The sequence below is a fragment of the Genypterus blacodes genome, unplaced genomic scaffold (genome assembly GCF_046128005.1).
Source record: "Genypterus blacodes isolate CSIRO-AG114 ecotype Tasmania unplaced genomic scaffold, CSIRO-AGI_Gbla_v1 ptg000104l_1, whole genome shotgun sequence".
Lineage (NCBI taxonomy): Eukaryota > Metazoa > Chordata > Actinopteri > Ophidiiformes > Ophidiidae > Genypterus > Genypterus blacodes.
The window spans coordinates 339,840-345,839 of NW_027466908.1; the positions used below are offsets into that span (position 1 = coordinate 339,840).

The window sequence follows — 6,000 nt, forward strand, 5'->3', positions numbered from 1 at the left end:
TTCACAAACACGGAATAGGAAATCGCAAACTTTGAAAACTCCAGAGGGCAAAGAGGCCTTTTATCTGTTCTTAGGACCAAATTAAATCAGATTCTCCGACTTTCAAGGAAATCTGCATCCAGCGTAACTAAACAGCACCCAGTGGAAACCAACACACACACACAGGCTGCAGTGTGTTTGGCTCTGTAGCACGCTGCCTGATGGAAACTCCCCGTTCACACCGCTCAATCCTCGCACTCCCTCCTTCACTTCGTGCCAATTTCAATCACGTTTGATTCATGGCAGTATAATCAAAGAACCAGCTCTCTCTGCTCTCTACAGATAGAAGAGAAACTGAAAGTATGCGCTGATGTTTCCATTTTTATCGCCAATTATAACCGTGTGAACAGGTCGCAGCCCTTTATGTGATTCACTGCCTCCCCGCCTCTCCTCTCCCTCCTCCAGTCCCGAGTGCTCTCCATCCTCTCCTCTCTCCACTGCGAGGCCTCTTAACCTTCCACATGCTGATAAACACGCAGCCAAACTCGACGCCAGACCGGATCTTTCTCTAATCGAGCGGGTAACACCAAGCTCGGCAGGTATCGCCCGGTTGGGCCCGCCTCCTCCGGCAGGAACAAAGAACGATCGCAGTTTGGTCCTGCTGTCGTTTAACTGCTGCTCCGAGAATAAAAGATCCTGCCGCCTTGATAAACACCCTGCACTTAGCTACCTGTGTGCAAATCTTCTGTGCCTGCAGCGGTTCACCTACAATAGACTGACTGCATTACTTAGCCTAATCACTTACTGGGGGAAATCAAAATGACTGAATGACACAGAAACCGACACCAGAACTCGGCAACAAGCAAAAGGAAAGGCAACATGAAGGCGGCGCAGAGACGGAGACCCGGGACCCCTGTGTACGGAGAACTGGGTTGTACTGGAAAAACATCATTTGGCTCTGTGGTAACGCTCACGCAAGCACCTCGAGAAGAATTCAATAATTTATTCAGCCATTAGCATTTAATGGCTGCAGCAAACACTACGATCTTAAAAAAAACAGATCTGTAATGTAGAACAATTACTAAGCATGTTGCCCCAAACTCTTCCTCTGCATTTAAGCCTCAGATGTGATTAAATTCCGCTTCGTGTTCTTCAAACTCTGCCGCGTTCAGGGTTTCCATAATGATTAAATTCCAAACTATGACTGCATATCCGCGGCGTAACAAGCCGAGCAACCTTGACCACTGTGTGACTGTAAACATGTGGACTTACAGGAGCCGTGAGACAGCAGAAGACGTTTTCGATTTTTCTGCAAGACGATTTTTGCAATCCTGCTCCCGGGAAACAGAGTTATGAACAAAGAATAACATGAATAAATAACCTAAAGTACCCATGTAACATGTAGCCCCATATTGGATATTGATGTGCTGGTGGTCTGGTCTGAGCAGCTGGAGGTGAGCAGGAAATTCACCAATTCTGCCCGCTACTATGGCCACATTTTCATTTTTAATTTATTTTATCTTTTTTAGGAGATAGGCATATTACTAAAGCTGCCCATTGTTACGCCGACTTGATCTTTCGTCTCGTAAATGCTAGCAAACTCTGTAATCGTGCAAGAACGGGGAATAGTAACGACAACGTTTCATAGCAACCGCAATGGTTTCCTGAGACGACACGATCGCAAACTTCCAGGCAGTAAAAAAAGCTAAATTGTTTCATCTGCTAAAGATTTTGATCATAATTTAACATTTTCAAAACTTAAAGAATATTAAGTAATTTTCAAAAAAATTCTCTGTTAAAAACTGTTATTCTCAATGAGTACAAGGCGCATTGATTTGTTGGCCATTTTATTAGGTACACCTTTACAATCTAAGTGTACTAACCCAACGATCACACTGCTGCAGTGAAGAATATGTCGGCAAAATATCAGACACAGCTTTCAAAAGTCGGCCGGATACGAATTCTTACCCGCCGCTGTGTTGCCGTTACAGGTAAACTAATAAAGAAAGGGTTAAATTGTATATCCCATAAAGATAATCCAGATTTTTCAAAACCCAGTTTTGTGTGAATTGGAGCAGTTTCTCATCTATTTGGCTATTTGGACCATCTCACATCTATGGAAACATCAAAAAGCCTCAAAGTCGCTCTGGATGAAGTAAGTAGGCATGGGAAGTAAAAATAGTACACAAAGAAAATGTAATTTTAGACGCTTTAGAGTCACAACAAGCTAAACTTATCTTCTGGATTCTAAAATAGAAGTGTGTTATCCTACATAGTGGCGTGCGTCTCTGTGCTGCTGGAGAACTGGCACTGGGATCCACACCGGTCCGGTCAGGACCTCAAGTGGGGTCAGAAACGCTAGAACTTGCAAACAAACAACGTCAGCGACTCAGTTTGGACATCATTTCCCCCAGAACCTTTAAAATCCCTGTCAAATTGCTCCCATATCACTCCAGATCAGGTATCAGACACAGTTATTGATCGTACCGGCCCTAGTTGCTTCACCGCCCCCCGTCCTCCTCTAGAATCAGTGTAATTCCTGGTTACATTAACGCGTTCATACTTTCCTGGCGAGTATAAACAGAGACGCTCACTGTGAGACGAGACAATGGAGACGTCTCCATCTCATCCTCCGCGCAGCAGCCTTGACTTCATTATGTTTCTGTCTGAGTGAAAACGCCGCCTGGATGGTGCGGCGCCTGGCACAGCTACTGTTCTCTGGACTCCTTTAAACTACAATCCATCACCACGGGCGAAAACCAGCCCACCACAAGTTCATCCAAGAACCAGAAGATATTTCATCTGCCTGTAATAACAACAACAACATGCAGACGCTAAATATGAAGCTCCTGTCTCCTTATGTTCAATTCAGAGGAATTACATAAACAATGGCCCCGAGTTGCTGTAAATTGCCGAAGGAGCATTCCACTTGTCCCCGTTCTAATAGGCTAAATGCCTTTAGGTTAATTTTTAAATGAATTCCTCATGCCAAAGAGATTCCCGAGGCCAAACCAAATCATCTTTGATATAGACAGATTATCCCTGATTGGCCTTATCGCCAAAAAAGCTTGAAACAAACTCGGAAGAAAGCCCCAAAGGTGTCACAGAGGTGCTGTGAGGACACACGCACACACACACGCACTGCACCTCTGTGTGCTGATGCTCTGCTCTCACACTGACGCGTTGCTCTGTATAAGCAGAGACGATCCTCCATCACAGCCACCAGGATGAGGCCAGTGGATGAGGCGTCCTCGTCCCTCGTCCAGTTCAGAGCTCCCTGACAGCTCAGGGGGGACGAGGTCTAAAGCCCTTAATCCTGCCATGATTCACCATAACCTGCTCGCTTTCTAAATGTCATCGTGTGTGTGTGTGTGTAGGGGGGCCGAAATGTTCAGCTCGATATTAGAATAAAACACGGCGATGGGTCCATTAATAGAAACGCAACCCGGCGGAGTGGGGAGGGGTGCTGGTGTGTAAATATAGAAGCACAGGTTCATGTCGGGGCTCGAAAACAGACATCAGTGCCAAGAACACAAGGGACGAGAGCGGAGTGAGCAAACGTGGAAACTAGTGCTGCTAAATACGACTGATTAAATGTGATGAGTCTGCGATCAGTCAGCTACCTGTCTCACTCGTCCCTCAGCAGGGAGGAGAACGAGGCGTCAGAGGTGACATCCATCACCAGGTGTGTGTGTGTGTGTGTGTGCGCTCGGTAAACACACAGCAGCTCACACACTGTATCACTGTACTGTCACATGGGAGCGTGATGAGTAATGCTGTTGTTTGGACTGCAAGGATGAGTGAGTTGAAGCGTTACGTGATGGACTCCAGAGAAGTTCATCTCCATCTCCAGCAGCGTCCACACACACACTTAACCGCTCTGCAGTCTGTGTGTGTGTGTGTGCTTCAAACACCATCGGCTAATTTAAATTCAACCATTTGTTTTAAAAGACATTTGGTTTCATAAACATATTCATGAATCCAACCAACACAATTAGATTAGCTTCTATTCAATCTGCACAATTGAGTTTGTGACCATTAAAATTACAATTACAGATCAAATCCAGGCAGTCCCAGGATTCAAACCTGCAAATCAAATCAATCAAACTAATCAACAACCACTGACATTAGACACCAACCACATCTAATAGGTCTGTTAGTCACACACACACACACACAGCAGGTAACTGAACTGTAAACTGAAGCTGCTGATTCTACATTTAAAAAATAAAAAATGTGGATGAATTTACATTAAATCTACAAGGTCAAAAATCCAGTATTGTGGCTTTAAACTCTTCACGGGGAGCTGATTGGATATTTTTTTCAGACTCATTTCATATCGATCTTGATCGTAATTGCAGCCGCGCGGCGCACCTGTCCGCCCCCCGCGCGCCCCCCTGCGCGAGGCGCGGCTCGCTCCTCAAACTGTCGCTTTGTGGCACCGAACGTGAAGTTGTGTCCTTCCGTCCCTCGCGGGAGCGCTTGCGCACAGAGCCCGAGCGCCGCGCGCGGCACCGCTCAGCGGGCTCCAGTCCGGTCCGGAGCTCCGAGCCGCCGGTGATTCTCCTCTCATTCATTCCTGACAGGACAAGTGTGTGCGTCTGTGTGTGTGTGTGTGTGTGTGTGTGTGTGCGGGCTCAAGTCCGCCCGACACCCCGTGTGTCCACAAAGTGAGCGCGGCGGCGTGCGGCTCCTCCGCTGACGGAGCTCTTACCTCCCGGCTCGCCGCTCCGTCTGTCCCCCGGCGTTTGTCCTTGTTTCCCTGCGACGCTGCTTATGTGTGAACGCTGTCTTTATCCCGCAAACACTGATCTTGCATCTTACGGCAGAAGCGCCCGCACGGTGCGCCGCGGCGGCTCTGGGCGTCTCGGTGAAGCGTCCCGTCTCTGCGCGTCACCAACTCCTGCGCTCCGGACTTGGCGTCGTTGTGTGCTCGCTGCTCGGCGGCGGACCCGAGATGTACGCGGCTGCTGCTCGGCCGGACTGGCTCACCGTGTGGCCACTTTACTCCCGATGCTGCTCCTCCCCTTCCACTTTGTTTTCACCACACAAGCCCTACAGCGCCCCCCACCTGCCGCTGGCTGCCAATGCACCTACCTGCCTGCCTGCAGAGCCGCGCTCACGTGCAGGGGGGCTCAGTCAGAGGGGCAGAGGGACCCGGGACCACCTGGGGCCCGTGTGTGTGTGTGTGTGTGTGTGTGTGTGTGTGTGTGTGTGTGTGTGTGTGTGTGTGTGTATGTGTGTGTATGTTTATTTTCCTAAAAGGACAATAAAGTTTATGTACATATCAATATCAACAAGATTCATTCATAATTCATAATTAATTGTGTATCAGATCATCATGATCCACTTGAAGGGGAAATAGTCACAACAGTGGATGAAATGAGTGAAAATAAATGAAAGAAAGAAAGTATAGTGTGGAGGCCGGTAAGAGAAATGCAGAGAAATGAGAAAATACCATAAGGAGCTTAAATCAAATAAGAGAAGATAAAAGAAAATGGAATGTAAGATAAATACACTTAGAATGTTTAAGATGAATAAACACACTCAACATACACTGATCTTATTCAATATCTTAAAACAAGCGTAACTTCACTATTGAAGATGTTATTCAGCTCCAGAATTCACTGAATCTGCGTGTAACTCCTCTGATGCACACACACACACACACACACAGACACACACACACAGACACATGATGACAGGTTCCTTTTCAGAGGCTCTATGCAGGTGAAATTATCCCTCCACGGATCCTTCACACCAGATCGTTCCTCAATCGTAGGCCGCATCACCCGGAGCGCCGCCTCTCCTCCATCCTGCCACACAGATAAATGCTGTTAATTACATTCACTCTGCATTCAAGGTGTAAATCAGATCCCCATTGAACGGATAGAATGGAAATCAACATGGCTTCTGCTGGATCTCTGCACACTTAAAGAGCGTTTGTCCTCGTGCTTCAGCCTGATGGAGGGAAGCCAGGAAGTGTGCTGAAACATATTTACCACATCAGATGGAAACTTG

At 47.2% G+C, this 6,000-nt stretch overlaps 1 protein-coding gene across 1 annotated transcript in view; it reads right to left on the bottom strand.

The window, feature by feature from the left end:
* klhl29 (kelch like family member 29) overlaps positions 1-4,906 on the bottom strand; it is a 194,019-nt gene extending 189,113 nt beyond the window's left edge. Inside the window, exon 1 of the mRNA XM_076160178.1 lies at positions 4,694-4,906. The gene's annotated coding sequence lies outside the window, so the exon portion shown is untranslated. The remainder of the gene's footprint in view (positions 1-4,693) is intronic.
* Between the last annotated feature and the right edge of the window lie 1,094 nt (positions 4,907-6,000).